Source organism: Lynx canadensis, chromosome B2 (genome assembly GCF_007474595.2).
Source record: "Lynx canadensis isolate LIC74 chromosome B2, mLynCan4.pri.v2, whole genome shotgun sequence".
In the NCBI taxonomy this organism is placed as follows: domain Eukaryota; kingdom Metazoa; phylum Chordata; class Mammalia; order Carnivora; family Felidae; genus Lynx; species Lynx canadensis.
The window spans coordinates 66,082,101-66,099,723 of record NC_044307.1 but is presented as its reverse complement, the minus strand read 5'-3'; the positions used below and the strand labels follow the sequence as shown (position 1 = coordinate 66,099,723).

Sequence of the window (17,623 nt, the reverse complement as noted above, 5' to 3'; positions counted from 1 at the left end):
TCTACACTGATGGTCATGTACTTTTTCTTCTTTAGCCTGTTTAATGAATGTTTGACTGAACATTAATTGATTTTTGATTGAACCAACTTTGCATACCTGAGATAAATCCCATTTGATTGTGGTGTATAATTCTTTTTAAATATGGTTAAATTTGACTTTCTGGTATTTTGTTGATGATTTTTACATATATGTTAATGAGAGATTGGTCTGTATTTTTCTTTTCTTATAATGTCTTTGTCTGGCTTCGATATTAGAATAATGCTGGTCTTATGGAATGAATTAGGAAGTATTCTCTCTGTTACCATCTTCTGGAAGAGATTGTAGAAAATTGGTGTCATTTCTTTTTTAAATGTTTGGTAGAACTCACAAGTAAACCCAGCCTTCTGTTTTGAAAGGTTATTAATTAATAATTCTATTTCTTCAATAGGTATAAGCACATTCAGATTTTCTGTTTCTTCTTGTGTGTTTTAACAGATTGTATCATTTAAGGAACAGATTCATTTCATCTAAGTTATAAAATTTGTGAGCAGAGAGTTGTTCATCATGTTCCTTTATTATCTTTTTAAAGTGCATGGGATCTGTAGTGATGTCCCCTTTCACTTGTGATAATAGCAATTTATGCCTTCTTTCCTTTTTTCTTAGATAGTCTGGCTAGAGGCTTATCAATTTTATTGATTTTTCCAAAGAACTAGCTTTTGTTTTGGTGATTTTTTATACTGATTTCTTATTTTCAATTTTATTTATTTATGTTCTAATTTGTATTATTTAATTTCTTCTGCTTACTGTGAATTTAATTTTTTCAATTAAATTCCAGTTAGTTAACATAGAGTGTATATTAATTTCAGATTACAAAGAGTGATTCAACACTTCCATACAACACCTAGTGCTCATCACAACATGTGCAGTTCTTAATCCCCATCACCTATTTCATCCATCCTCCCACCCTCTGGTAACCATCAGCTTGTTCTCTACAGTTAAGAGTCTTCTCTTGGTTTGTCTCTCTCTTTTCCCTTAGCTCCTTTGTTTCATCTCATAGCTTCTACATATAAGGAAATCATGTGGTATTTGTCTTTCTCTGACTGACTTATTTTGCTTAGCATATTATACTCTAGCTTCATCTATGTCATTGCAAATGGCAAGATTTCATTCTTTGTTATGGCTGAATAATATTCTGCTGTATGCATATGTGTGTGTGTGTGTGTGTGTGTGTGTGTGTGTGTATGTGTATACACACTTTCATTGGATATTCTTCTCTGCTTTGTCGAAGATTAATTGACCATACAGTTATTGGTTTACTTTTGGATTTTCTATTCTATTCCATTGATCTATGTGTCTATTTTTGTGCCAGTAACACACTATTTTGATCACTACATCTTTGTAATCTAACTTGAATACCAGAATAGTGATGCCTCCAGTTTTACTTTTCTTTTTCAAAGCTACTTTGGCTACTCAGGGTCTTTTGTGGTTCCACACAAATTTTAGGATTCTTTGCTCTAGCTCTGTGAAAAATTCTATTGGTACTTTGATAGAGATTGCATTAAATGTGTAGATTGTTTTGGTAGTATGAACATTTTAACAATTTCTTCCAATCCATGAGCATAGTATGTTTTTCCATTTCTTTGTGTCATCTTCAGTTTCTTTTATTGGTGTTTTATAGTTTTCAGAGTACAGGTCTTTCACCTCTTTGGTTAGGTTTATTCCTAGGTCTTATTGTTTGGGTACAACTATAAATGGGATCATTTCCATGATTTCTTTTTCTGCTGCTTCATTATTGGTGTATAGAAATGTAACAGATTTCTGTACATTGGTTTTGTATCCTGCAACTTTACTGAATTCATTTATTGATTCTAGCAGTTTTTTTGGTGGAGTCTTTAGGATGTTCTATATAGATTATTTCTATATAGAGTATTATTCTATATAGAGTATTATTCTATATAGAGTATATCATCTGCAAATAGTGAAAGTTTTACTTCTTCGTTGGTGATTTGGATGCCTTTTATTTCTTTTTGTTGTCTGATTGCTGTGGCTAGGACTTTCAGTAGTATATTAAATAACAGTGGTGAGAGTGGACATCCCTGTCTTGTTCCTACCTAGAAAAGCTCACAGCTTTTCCCCATTGAGGATGATATTAGCTTTGGGTTTTTCATAGATGGCCTTTATTTGTTGAGGTATGTTCCTTCTAACCCTACTTTGTTGAGAGTTTTTTTTTTTTTTATCATGAATGGATATTGTACTTTGTACGCTTCTATTTATTTATTTATTTATTTATTTATTTATTTATTTATTTATTTATTTATTTTGATTCTACTTTAAAAAAATTTATTTAAATCCAAACTAGTTAACGTATAGTGTAATAATGATTTCAGGAACAGAATTTAGTGCTTCATCACTTACATATAATATCCAGTGTTCATTCCAACAAGTGCCTTCCTTAATGCCCATCACCTATTTAGCTCATCCCCCCAACCACCACTCCTCCAGCAATCCTCAGTTTGTTCTCTGTATTTAAGTTTCTTACGGTTTGACTCCCTCTCTGTTTTTATCTTATTTTTGCTTCCCTTCCTCTATGTTCATCTGTTTTGTTTCTTAAATTCCACATATGAGTGAATATATGATATTTGTCTTTCTCTGACTTATTTAGCTTAGCGTAATACACTGTAGTTCCATCCATGTTGTTGCAAATGGCAGGATTTCCTTATTTTTGATCACTGAGTATTCCATTTGTATATACATTTACCACATCTTTATCCACTCATCAGTTGATAGACACTTGTATAGTTTCCTTGTCTCTTGTTACAGTCTTTGTCTTAAAGTCTAGTTGTCTAGACTTTAGTATTGCTACACCAGCTTTCTTTTGACATACATTTGCATGATAAATATTTCTCCATCCCCTTACTTTCAATATGCAGGTGTCTTTAGGTCTAAAATTAATCTCCTGTATGTGCTGTTTTGAAGGGATACATGCACCCCCATGTTTATAGCAGCACTATCAACAATAGCCAAAGTATGGAAAGAGCCCAAATGTCCATCGATGGATGAATGGATAAAGAAAATGTGAGATATATATATATATATATATATATATATATATATATATATATATATATATCATGTCAATGAATGCTGCCTCTCAGGGCAAATAATAGCCCCACTGTGTGCCCCAGGCATTCATCAGATCTCTGCCTCCATGCTGTCTGCCTCCGGGTTGTTTGCCTGCCTTCTCTCCAGGAGCAGTGCAGTGCTCTCTGGGCTTTATCCCAGCCAAGCCTACTGACCTTTAGAAGTCCAGGCTTTAAATTCTAATGGTTGTAAGAATTCATGAATTCAGTCCCTCTCATTTTCTAAGCCAATGGCTTTGGGGAAACATTTTCCTTGTGTGTTCCCCTGGATGCTCCTCTCTCTCCCTTCTCAACCATGGCTCCCTCCCCTCTGCAGCACCTCAGGATCCCTTTCCCTCCTAAACCATGTCTTCACACTTCCTACCTTCTTCAGTATGAACTTCTCTTCCTTTATTTGTGGAGTTTGTTCTGCCAGTCTTCAGGGCAACTTCTGGGGTATTTAGGATAATTTGACAGTTATCTAGTTGTGTTCGTGGGACAAGATGAGCTGAGGGTCCTCTTACTCCACCCTCACCATCCTCTTTCTCCTCTACTTTGAATTTAATTCATTCTTTTTATACTTTTCTAAGGTGGAAGCTTAGATTATGGATTATAGATCTTTCTTCTTTTGTAATACATAGTCAATACTATAAATTTCTGCTAAGCACTGCTTTCTCCTCATCTCACAAATTTTAATATGTTGTGTTATCATTTTGTCTAAAACATCATTTTCTCCTGATATTTGTTCTATGAACCATGTGCTATTTAGAAGTGTGTTGTTTAATCCCTAAGTATTTTGAGGTTTTTCCAGCTATCTTTCTGTTATTGGTTTCTAGTTTAATTTCAGGGTGGTCTGGGAGTAGACATTTATAAGATTTCTATTCTTTTAAATTTGTTAAAGTGTGTTTTATGGCTGAATGTAGTCTGTCAATTTCCTTTTTAGATATTACAACAGATAGAATACTTTATAAAGCAAAATGAAATTACCTTTTAAGCTCCATCTTTTAGTAGCTACACCTAAGAAAGAGTTAAAATGGAAATTTTAATTTTTTATCTGTTCTTAACATGAGACTTGGTTAGGTCTTTCTAAATACAGTAAAATGTATTATAATTAAACTTTAGAAATTTTATTTCCATTAAAATTCATCAGAAATCATCGCTGTGTGGAGGTCATTAGTTTTTAGAATGATGGATAATAATACATTTTGCTCCACCTCGGCTATGAAATAGTAGTTATATTTTGGCTAAAATTCAAAACTAGCTTTTATTTTCATTTGGAATGTACTTTTTAGGTCCACTTAAATTTTAGTATAAAAGTTGTAATTGGAGAAGATGGAGAAATTAGTGGCTCTCCTAACTTATTCTATTTTTTCAACCATTTACTTGTTTTATTAGTCTGCTTTTATTGTGTTGTATTGCTAAGAAGCTGCATTTATGAGTAAACTTTTTTCTAAAATCTGAAAAGATGAGATATGTCCTTCTTGGTATATTTGATTTGTTTTATTGAACCTTTTTCCTCAACATTTCTCTTAAAAAATCTCATTTATGTAAACACAGTATTTATTAGATTAAGTGGCAAGATCACCAATAGTTTAAAAAAGAAACAAGAAAAGATAATTAAGGTTTGTTATATTTTACATGTCCAGCAAGTGTGAATTAATACTCAAATTGCTATCACTAATGGCATTGACCTCCCATGACTATAATTATCATGAATTATTCAGTTTTCATCTTTCTGACATTTTAGAACTATAAGCTGAATTTTGATTTAAGTTATATCTGTATCTTGAGAATTTTAAGTGGAACAAAATCACATTATCATTATTGTTGAAGTCCTGAGTAATTAACGATCTTTAAAGACAGAAGACAATCTTTCTCTTATTTTTTTAAGACAAAAAAAGAGAGAATGTAAAAGACTAAAAGACTGTTTACTGATATCTTATCCTCTGCTGTGCATAGTCTTTGAACAACACAATATTAGAGCAGATATTGGTCCTAAAACAGCATTCAAAAGCTGCTACTTCAAAATGTGACACTCCAGGGGGCCTCCCAAATGCTCAGTCACTTTTCACTGTGGCATTTACTATAAAAAATCGAACAGAATGTCTGATTGTACTTTTCCATCCCTAGTGGCTTTCCAAATGCCAAATGACATTGCTGGCCAGAAGATTCTCAGTATTAGTCTTCCCAAAGCATGTGTTTTGAAGCTGTTTTTCACACTATTAAGTTCAATAAAGACAAGTAAGCCATGATCTCTGCCCTCAAGGAGCTTACATGTTATCAAGGGATAGAGATAAACAGACAACTAACCAAAGACAGTCAAGTAAATACTATGCTCTTTGTGGAACACAGGGGAGGAAGCTAGTGATTCTTCTGAAAGGATCAGAAAATCTTTTATAGATAAGGTGAGTCTACAGTTTTTCTTTGACTACTGAATTTATTCCACAGAAAATATGTCAGAGGGAACTAGGGAGAAGAAATTAAAGAAGGTAACACAAATCTTTGAATTTACAAGATTGTATAAATGGTTAGTAGAAAATGAAGAAATATGCTTAGTATGGGAAGAAAAAGAGCTACAACTTAAGATGTTAAGGTAGAAGGACTCATTTCATCAAAGAATATAAAAATGCTTGCACTCTAAGTATCATTTGTGCATTTGTTACACGGAAGGCACAATGCTAATGTCTTTGTAAATGATAGTTCATTGTGTCAACAACTCTTACAGTTATTATTTCCATTTTTAAGCTCAAAAAAACCCCTAAAGATTAGTAAAGGCTAAATAAACTTCCTAAGGTCACTTGGCTACTAGGTGGTTTAAGAGGGATTCAAACTCCACTGTACAAAAGATGTGCTGAAAAGAACATCAAGACACCTAGATATACCTGATCCCAACTTCCAAAGGGTGCACTCAAGATGGAAGCCTTGCCTGGAAAGAATCTGTAGAGACTGAGTTCAGAGTGCTCACCTTGTCACTATTTTTTAAATTGACAGAGACTACCAAGTAGCTCTTTTCCTTCAGAGAAAACTATGACTTTTGTAATCCCAGTATTTGGTTTAATAATCCAGGAGCATATTAGTCCTCACATCTTTTGTTAGAGCTATCTATCAGGTAGTCTTCTGACATTCTATTTCCTTGGCACGTGACTACAAAATCCTATCCTACATACACACACAAAAACAATATTCCCAGTTTCTAAGATTCCATTGACTTAAGTTATTTTCTTCTGTTTTTAATGCTTGGACTCTGTATCAAACTAGGAATTCTCTACTGTTAATAACTGTGGAATTGCACTGCTGGGGAAATGTGAGAAGGAGGTTGAAGATGGGAGACTGTTAATTTTGGCTGAGTATTCCTGCCAGACAACCAAAGAGAGAAGTTGTGCAGGCAGCCAAGGGCATTTCTGTCTCAATTTGCATTTCTGTGGCCTACAGGCTACAGGAGAAAAGTGTCTGGCAGATTCCCTGGCAGTCAGTGCACATGTCTGTGGGTCATACAGGACCAGGTAGGCAGTGGCCAAATGCCAGACTTTTTGGGATTGATCAAAATTAGTCAATAACAGGCAATTCTTTCTTCCTAAAGCTATTACTCAGAAATACACATTGGTCGTACTTCTCAGGAAGCTTTTTGTTTTACAGAGTAGACAGTGCTTTCATGTTGGAAGGGCAAGTGAAATCCATCATTAATTCACCTATTTCATACTCAATTGGATATCATAATGAACATTCCTAATGGTGAATTATCCATGAAAATTGCTTGAGTTTTTCTCCCTATTATTAATTCTCTATAAAAAGATTTCTATTGTAAAACACAATAGATTCCAACTCAGTTCAAAAATTTCTATCAAAAATTAGACTATAAACCATCCTATCTCAATTTTTTAGTTTAGAACTATGCTTAAAGTGGAAAATAAAAAGAAATTAAAATATCTTGGAGAATCTCTGTTCATAGGCAAGTCTCAGCAAGTCTTACTTAGAGCACAGTGAAATGTTTTTTTAGTATTACATCTTATGAAGTTAAAAAGAGAATCATGTATCCAGTATGCCTGGTATACATATTAACTTGTGAGCAAAAGGAAATTATGACAGATATTGATTTAAAACTTTAACACAGGGGAGATTATTTTAATATGACAAAGTTAATATATTCAGTAATAGAATGATTACATTTGCAAACTTCTAATTGGATTTTTGTCTTTATATAAATTGCAAAACACATGCGCTTTTGATAAATGAAATAGCGTATCCACCCAGATAATTATCACTTAATAATGAGCAGGCACCTCAGGGCTTATAACTCATATACATTTGCACTTTGATTACTGAGCCAGGTGCTTAATTTATATACCTTTAAGTTATTACTCATTCATAACTCTAGTAATATAAAGAATAGGATGCTATAATATTCTTCTGTTCTGATATATTAAAGATAAAAATTTAAGATGAACACTCTAGTAATAGGCATTATAAATTATGAACAAGGTTCACCAAATAAAATAGCTTACCTGTTATCACTATCATCAGCAATACCATGACTGTTAAGAATAATACTATAAAATTTTAAAGTAGTAATAAAATAAATTATTTCTTTCATTACCTTACAGAGTAAAATTAATCAATGTTGCTTTATCAAAAACAGACATTAACAATTTGGTTTTTTCAAGGTAGCATGTTTTAACAAATGTGATCTCAGAGATGAGAAAAAAGCAGGAAATGTATCAATTATATATACAGTAATTGGGAAATAAATTATATTTCTTTATTTAAATATTGGAAGTAAAAAGAAAAGATAAAAACTCAAATATACTAGTTCTAGTTAGCAGCACAAAGAGTCAGAATAAAGAAATCTGGGAAATAGCAAACCAGTCATGACTATGAGCACTTTCTCCTTTGGCTTGTGCCCTGGTAGATAAACTGTGTACAGGAGAACCAGGAAATAGGTAAAAGACCTAACAGAATATATTTCCCTGATCTTTGTTTCCTTAAAATTCTATTAAAACAATATTCTTCATAAGCTTTTCATTACCATCAGCAGTATAGATGCCCTCTAAGGCTAGAGAGGTGGGTCTGGAAGGCACGATGGGTTCACTTTTCCCTTGGTTGCTGAGGAGTAAGTGACCACCCTGCTCCTAAACAATGCATAGAACAACAGATACTGCACAAAATGAGAGACCCCAGGCTTCTGGGTTGTAACTCCCCTAAGGTCCAGCACCCTTGGTCTGCAATGAGGCAGGTGGAGACATTTGGAATATTCAGCTAGATGTGTGGAACAGAGGTCCAGGAGGGGCTGGAGACAGTAATGGAGAGTTTGTTTTCCTTCAGGGATACTTGATAATGTGGGAGTTGGTGAGATACTCTGCTGGAATGCAAATGAGAAAGGTAGACAACAAAGATGGAACTCTGGAAAATTATAAAGATGAGACATGGAAGAAAATCCATTGTGAACAGCAGGACAGTTAGCATATTTTACAAAACGGGGAAGAAGTATAGTTTCAGGGGTGATGCTTTAATCATGGTGTCAAATGATGCAGGAAGATGGAGTATAAAAAAGACAGTGGATTTGTCAGATAGAAGTTAGTTAGTAGCCTTAGCATGGGCAGTCTGAGAGTATGGTGAGGGTGGAAACTACTTTCTAATGTGAATTAAAGGTGAAGAAGTGATGAAAAGCCGGCTTTGCCTCTGTTGGTATTGATTTATGCTATTATTTCTACCACAGAAATGGTAGGAGGAGAAACAGGATAGCTTAGTGCCACAGTTAATAACATTATAGTCACCTTGAGAAGAGTTTACTCAATTTTAGTGGGTTTTTTTTGTTTTTTTTTTTTTTATATTAATGTCTGGGTATCACCCCAAATCAATTAAATCTGAATCTCTGATGATGGGACCCGGATACTGATATTTTTAAATAGCACTCTAGGTGATTCTACTGTTTAGCTAGAATTGAGGATCACTGGATTAATTAGATAAGAATATGGCTTCTAGAATCAGCTTTAGTTTAAGTGTCAGCCTCATCATGTGCTAGCTGCATGACTTATCTCTCAGTTCCCTTATCAAAGAAGTGGGAATAGTAATAGTATCTTTCTCATTGGATAGTATGAAGGATTAAATGACATAAGGTATGTAAAACACTTGGCAAGGCACTATGTATTACTGGCTGTTGTTACTGTTTATATTATTAAAACATATGATATAAATTTAATGATACAAACAGTAGTAACAACAACCAATAATAGTGCTTGCCAAATGTTTTACATACCTTATGTCATATATATGTGTGCATGTGTGTGTATACATATATACATATATGTATGTATTATGTATATATACATACACACAGAGAGGGGGAGGGAGGGAGACCCCACTTGGTGACCATATACCAATCAAGAGATGAGGAGTGGAGACAGACTCTGCCATTTTTTCCACCACTTATACTTCATGTCACTTCCTCAACAACGCTGTTGCTACTTATGCCTAATAGCTGACCTAGTATTAGCTGTGTCAAAACTTTATTGCTTTTTGTTGTCTCTGGAGTTTTACATATGACTCTTGTGCCTTTCATCTCTAACACCAACCATAGAAATTTGTGATTCTCTCATTGAACTTTATAAGATCTCTTAAGCCACTTGACTCATTTTCTGTTCAGTATTAAAGTCTTTTGTGGCGATGCCTTTTTATGCCAGTAGTCTGTAAATACTACAGAGGGCTGATAGGAATTTGAAAATATTTGTTGGACCGACTTAGCCGCTCAGTCACCTTGCTTGGCTTTCTATCCTTGGGTCTTACCTTGGCTGTCATTGTCAAAACTAAAACGGCACTGGAGAAAGTTGAACAGGTAAGGGAAATTTTATCCAAGGCTATTGAAATATAGGAGAGACACCTCAGTCTGAAATAAATTCTCTTGAAACAGAAGGAAAGGAGGGCTTTTCAAAGTGCTGGGGTGAGCAAGTAGAAAGTACTGAAGCACTTGACGGGAGAGGCTAAGCAGTGAGTTGGGTTGTAACACTGAGTTATTCCTGAGTTTATAAATGCTTTTGTCTGTTTTAGGCCATTGATGTTTGCTAATTGGTGCCCATTAAGGTAGGCTCCTACCTTTCCACAGAGACTGGGAAATAGGGGATGCTATCTTCCTTAATGATTTCATTTCAAAGTAGTAGTTCCCAGGTCCCTGAGAAAGACATTCCTTACTCACAAATCAGGCAAGAGGCTAGGAGAAGATTTACATCTCAAAGGGGCTGAGACATCATTTTGGAAAACAATTATGTTTTTTAAAGTAAATGCTCTAAGAAAAAGGGAATTCAGGGCATAAAGCCAGGAAGTAGCCTGTCTAAAGTTTAGTCAAGCTGAGGGGAAAGTTAAGGCTGTCTTGGTTACCATATTTGAATTTTCTTTGCTTTAATCTTTTTCTTAACATCAGGTCTTTTAGATTCTATTGATTCTAGTTTCTCTCTGCCTTTATACTAGGGCTGAAGGCAAAATTTTATTCAGCTAATATTTTTTTTTAATCTTAAAAATATTGTATTAGTTGGGAAAAGTACCTAAATTTAAAATTACACATACACACACACACTCTTTAGATTTGGAAGTAATCTTAAAATTAATCTAATATAATCCTGAGTCAAATATTTTAATCTCCCTTTTAGCATTCTCATAATTATCTCCAGGAAAAATAAGTGTTAGATAATTCTTCCTTTCTTTGGCTATGTTCTCCCCTCAAGGCAGAAATGTGCAAATCAAATTAATTACTCACATGAGAGTGCCTGAAGTAATTGTACACATAGTTGAACTCTGACTTTCCTTTCTTTGCCATGTCTTTTCTTCTTCAGTTTTGACGTCCACTATTCCATATGCGATGTTGATTCAAGGCAGCTCATTATCTTGGTTGTTTTCTTCAATATCTCCTTGGTTGTTTTCTTCAATATCTCCTTTAAGATGTGGCACTTAAATGGAAAATGTTCTGAGTGGATATTGAACAGTTTAGAGTGGAGAAGGATTGCCTCCATTTTCTGGACACTCTACCACTATTCATGCAGACAGAAATCAAATTCACTTCTGGAAACTTTTCACAAAAATTTGTCTTGCCATGTATTTTTAAAAGTAAGTATTGGACTTTACATATACTCTGATTAAATGTATTTTGTTGGATTGGATTCATCAGTCTAGTTTGTGAAGAACATTGGGATATTGCTTTTTATTAGCTAATTTTCCCACTTTCATACAATCTGGTAGACCTAGTACGGATTATTTACTTCTACTGGATCACCTGAGGTTAAGAGCCCTGTTGTCCACCACTCACTGATGAGTCAGTACACTTAGAGCATGGTCATTTAACAAGTTGTAAATTTACCTCATTTTTACCCAGTCTCCATTTATCTATCTTGTTCATATCCATATTCTAAGATACTCACATATGTTGGCAAACCACATCTTCAACAAGTCTTTATTATTTTCTGCCTGTTCTAATGTGCCTAGCTTTTAAAAATTGAAAGATTTTTAAAGAATTACAGTAGATCCTTCAACCCTCTAGTGGCATTTATAGACATTTATCCAAACTAAAATACATGGTACTCTAGTATTTAAGAAAAACTCTATCGCAGACTATCTGCAAAACTTATAGTTAGTTGTTCTGAGAAAAAATGGTTAGAGTTATTCTTGGAAAAAAGCAGAATTGTCATTCTTACATTCAAGCACAACCAAGAAACAGAAGGGCCAGGAGTCCTTCCCTTGACTTCTCTGGCAGAGTGATGTGTTCTCTGTTTTCAACTCAATTAGAAAAATATTTCAAGGCATAAACCTCCTTTAATCCCCCACATAATTAGTATTCAAACTTGTGAATTTTCATAATTTCTTTTTTTTTTAATTAGCACTCTATGGATTGGCAGCATAATAAATATTTGGATGATTTATTTAAATTTTTATTACATAAAATTTTATGCATATGAAGACATGTAACATATAAGGCATGTCGGTTAACAACAAAATGAACTTTCATTACTCACTTTAAGAACTAGAATATCACCAATACGATTGTGCTTTTCCTTATTGCATTCCACTGCCTTCCTTCTGGGAGATAACATTTATCCTGAATTTTATGTTTAGCATCCCTTTTCTTTAGAAAAATATTATCATCTGTAAGTATCCCTAAACAATATATTTAGCTATGTTTGCTTGTATATTTTATTTTTCAAAAGTAAGGTAAATATCAGAAATGGGTTAGATACTCATGAGGGCCAAAATGCAGATTAATGTGGCCACTTTCTTTCAGCAGACCACTTGGCTGCACACTTGACAATTTGCTTCTGTTTGGGTCTTACTATTAAATCAGGAGAGGCTTTAGAAAGCTGTATTATAGACCATGTATTCTATATTGCCCACCTGCCAAAGTGCTTCTTTACTTTTGCTTTCTGAAAAGTTACATGCAGCATATGCAATAATTTTGCTGATGTTAATATAATATTAGGAGATAAAACATATTTAACTAAAATTTTGATATAACAATGACTTTTACCATTCCACTTATGGGTATAATCAGGTACATTCACAACTGAAGAGTAATTATGCTATTTAATGTATAAAATGGGTAAGTTAGCTGTAAGTGTAAGTGCTAAATTTCACATATCTTGACCATGATTAGTTGAGAGTCTTTTGTCTGGATCTTGTAAAATCCTGTGGTCCTTTTTAAGGGGTCTTTAGTCTCTCTCTCTCTCTCTCTCTCTCTCTCTCTCTCTCTCTCTCTCTCTCTTTTGGACTTCCTAACTGCTTATGTATTTATTGATTCATTTCTCTCCTATTTGAATTTTGCCCCCTTTGGCATCTGCCTTTCCTTAACCCTCTATTGTGTTTGGCATCTGTCTTCATGTCATGTCTGTCTCTACAAGTCTGTTATTCCTGCTTTGTCCGGGATGCAAAATGAATTTAAATTCTGGGTGTTAGGAGTCCAGATTGAAACCTTCTAAAGAAACCCTGGCCAGTTCTAAAATAAGTTGTGTGATCACAAGGAAAGAGATGCAAAAACTTCAAAGATAGGGTGGCAGATACAGAGATAGACAAGGAGGAAGTGAGATATGGAGACAGGTGGGGGTAAATTTTTAGTACAAGATGAAAAATAAGAAGCAAATTAATTTTAAAGTTAAAGGAAATCTACACTAACCACTAGTGAAAAACCGAGATTTTTAAAAACTGCTTGATTGGTTTGTAATCTGTACTGAAGACCCTTGGTTCTGGACAACTGACATTCAAGTTAAGTTTTCTTATTTTATCGTGGATTGTTTGTTGGGGCTTTATCTTAAATAGGGAGACCAGGTTCTGTTTCACTAGAGCTTCCACCTAGCTGGTAATATAAATAATTGGTGATTTTGTTTGCAACTTCTTGTTTTATTTACATTATCCTTCTATAATTTAGGCACTGATGGCATCACTTCAAGTAGACTATAAACCCTTATTTGGCAGGATAAGACTCTGGCACTAAGCACTTAATCAGAATTAATCTCCTGAATATTAAATAAACATTTAGGGAAAGGTGACTGCTGAGGCAGCCAGGAATAAAGGGAAGGAATGGGAAGCAGAAGTGGTGTTTCTGTGTCACAAGTCTGCCACTAAGCTTTCACTGTCAGCTGCCATGATTTCCACCATCTTACATTGACCTGAATTCAATATAGTTTTTCGGTTTCAGCTTTGAGTTTTTTTATGCAGTGAAGCACACACCAAAGTCAAGGAGTAACTGAAAACTGTGACAGGTCTGATCCCAAGGTGAAACTTTTGTGTCATTGATTTCGTTGGCAATCTGAGGAGAACTAAGGCTCCAAGAAAAACATTTTCCAATTTACAATTCTATGAATAAGAGCAATTTTCAAGTGTGGCTACAACTGTCACCTACCATGTCTTCCTAGAGAAATCTCTGGTCAGCTGAGACTGAGTCCTGGAAGACTCCCCTGACATACAGTAATGGATCTTCTAAATGTGAGGAAAAGAGATGGCTGAAGAAGTCCTCTAAGTTGATGTTTCTCCAATTTTAACATGCATACAAATCACTTCGATGTCTTCATAAAATGCAAATCCTAAAGATACTGATATAGTAAAGCTGGGTGGTAGGACCAATAAGCTGCCTTTGGAGCAAGCCCTCAGGTGTTGCTGCTCTGCTATTTTGAGGAACATACTTTGAACAGAACCACCCTCAGCATTCACTTCACTAATTCCATTCAGAAAGAGGATGTCTTCTATAAATATCTACAACTAAAGAATGGGTCTCTGGAGGGCTGCCCACAGACTGAGGGGGTTGGAAGGGCACACCTTTCTAGCCAGTAAGATCACAGAATCAACTCTGGGAGTCGGTGTGGTAGTAGATGACACCACTAGATCACCTTCCCAGCCAGGAACCAACATCACGAGTGATGAGATGAGCCATGGTTGTGACCCAGGACAGGAAAGATTGTACACAGAACCCAAGTACCATCATCATAAATTAATGAAGGCCACACTGACTATTGCCTGAGGTGGTGAGTGACCATCTATGTGGGCATATATAAAACTCTTTAATATAGACTGGACAGCCTGGCAATAGAAGACTTGCACTGTCACTTCTCAGCTGTGTCCCTGAGACTGTTACTTAACCTTTCTGGGCCTCTTTTTTTTCATATGTAAATAGAGATATTAAAAATACCACCTTCCCAGGGTTGTTGTGAGACATATAAAAGCACTTAACACCATGCCTGGCATTATAAAGTGCTCAATAAAGATTAGTTACTACGCATCCAGCAAGATATATTTTGCCTTTGATGATATCTAGTGACTTCATCAGAAACAAAGACTTTTTTATATATTTTAACGTGACAAATGCAAAATATTCACACAGGAGCTGGAGATTTATTTTAAGGTTAATTTGATCAGAGTATATAAAATCTCCTGTTAAGATTAATTCAGTTACTGTTTTTGTGATGACTGTGCCTAGCTAAAGCTATCCTGGGCCATTTCCTTTAATTTTTAATTTTTTTTTCAACGTTTTTATTTATTTTTGGGACAGAGAGAGACAGAGCATGAACGGGGGAGGGGCAGAGAGAGAGGGAGACACAGAATCGGAAACAGGCTCCAGGCTCTGAGCCATCAGCCCAGAGCCCGACGCGGGGCTCGAACTCACAGACCGCGAGATCGTGACCTGGCTGAAGTTCGGACGCTTAACCGACTGCGCCACCCAGGCGCCCCTGGGCCATTTCCTTTAAATTTGCATTCCAACTAGGGGACAATTTTATTTCACAAATAACAAAGTTAGAATGTTGGTCATTTCTGGTATCATGGACTCCTGGGTAACTTTTCTGGCACCCTCTCAACCATCAGCTTGCTTCTGAGTTCTCTCAGAATATGCATTGTATTTATTCATTATTCATTTACTTCTTTTCATTCTTTATTGTACACAATCTATTCCTATTGCCATGGAGATAGCTATTCAATGACAATAACCTCTTTACTTCATTTCAGCCATTTATACAATTACTGTTGTGTCAGGTTGATTCTGGCTTTGATGCTGATGAAAAGATAAAAAGAAACATTTAATAAAGTGATTTTTTCCACTCAATTTGCTTTTACATCTCTTTATCTGTGCCTCAAATTTAGCAAATGAAACACTTGTTTCAATGGATTATTTGAAATACATTGTTGGCTGTCACATGCATGACTGATTTTAAACGTATGCCTGAGTCCTTTCTACCAGACTAAACTCCTAGGACAGCAAAACACACTGTAAAAAAATGGCTTTCCTGTCATCATCAGATACACCCGTCATCTTTGACCTAACTCCCATATTGTAAGCAAGTAGTTGTTGGCAAGAGATCATAAACAAAACCAATCTCTCTGTCTCTATTTTCCACACGTCTCGCCAGGAAAGGTATCTCTCTAAGACATCACTCCATTTCATCCTCTCTTGGTCTCTGACTCTCTGTATCTGTCTTCTTCCACACCATATTCACTTTCCCTATATCCATTTTGAATCAGTCTGCACCACTCTGGTTACTGTGGCTCAGCAATGAGTCATGGAAACTGCTTAAAATTTGTCTCTCTCAATTTATCCTACCAGCCATATCTTGTTATTTTTCTGCCTTTCAGCTGCACTTGTATAACAATATCCTTTTTCATTTGCTTTGTTCAGTGTTACTTCTCTTGTTTAAATTTTCTATCTTCTTTGAAATACCAGCCTGCACCTTCATTTTTAATGTTAAATATGTCCATTAAGTTTTTTTTAAAAAGTAGTAATTTGGCTAAACAACAATGTCTCTGTATTATAAACTAGGTAATAGTATAATGTTCTAAAATTACTTAGTTCTAATTAGTGTTACAAACCTAATTAATCGTATGGTCATTCTTATCTCTCTTCAATAGCAGAGGGATATGTAGTTTCAGAGTATACATGCAAAACCTTGATTTCCATTTCCCTTAAAGATCACGCTATTTTTTATGATTTTTGGAAGGTCCAGCTTTATCCAACTGAATGGACTGATTTTCCAATAAGATAAATTTAATGTCACAGGAGTATTGGCTATGTGACAATAATTGGAAAACTACAGCCTGCAGACCAAATCTGGCCGGACACCTGTTTTCTTAAATAAAGTTTTATTGGAATATGGTTGCACTCATTTACTTATGTATTGTCTGTGACTGCTTTAACCCTATGAAGGAAGAGTTGCAAGAGAAACTGTGTGACCTGCAAAGCCTAAAATATTATTGAATCTTTAAGAAAATGTTTGACTACTTAATAAACCAAGTCTGCCAAATTTCCCTAGGTAGGTCTTGAAGCAGAGTTCATACGATATTTACTTGTTGAAAATCTCTTTCCCCCAAATTTGTGAATATCACATATTAGCTCATAGGAAAAGCCAGATAGATTATATCTTTAGAGGTAGCTCAAAATTATTTGTATACAAATAGGGTTGCCCGATAAAATATACAGGACACTCAGGTAATCTGAATTTCAGATGAACTACAAAGAATTTTGTAGTTCCAAATAGTATGTTCAAAATATTGCATTTATTTGTTGTTTATCTGAAGTTCAAATTTATCTGGGTATCTTGTACTTTTATTTGTTAAATCTGGCAGGTCTATATATAAAAGGATAGAAAGAAAAACTGAAGAGAAGTTGAAGCAACATCTACAAGGCACTGTGTGAAGTTGTGAGTTTATTAGCACCTTCTAATGTTCTGTCTGATAACATTCCAGAGTTCTCCAATTTATATCCGTGTTTTGAATCAATAATGAGAGGCTTCATACTTTACACCCAGGTGTTTGGCACACAGATGGTCAGCTTTCTGACCCAGGGATCCATGCTGTTTATTAGCAGTTTGAAATTTTCGATTGTACATCAGATTGCAGGAGAAAGAGCACTTTTTAATATAAGATGAAGGGGAATTACACAGTAGGACTTCATAGGTTTGATTTAGTCCCAGGAAGAGAGCAAAAAATAGAGTTTACAAAACGAGTTGATGGGGGAATTGGCAAGAGTGCATTTGTTCTAATAATCCTCTATCTGAAAGGAACATTGCTAGGAA

General features: G+C 35.0%; 1 long non-coding RNA gene across 1 annotated transcript; it reads left to right on the top strand.

Moving 5' to 3' along the window:
• The first annotated feature begins 1,296 nt into the window (after positions 1 to 1,296).
• Positions 1,297 to 17,423, top strand: LOC115513341. The gene is made up of 3 exons (XR_003968667.1): positions 1,297 to 1,377; positions 16,372 to 16,377; positions 17,413 to 17,423. It is a non-coding gene; the product is annotated as an uncharacterized LOC115513341 (long non-coding RNA).
• Positions 17,424 to 17,623: the final 200 nt, after the last annotated feature.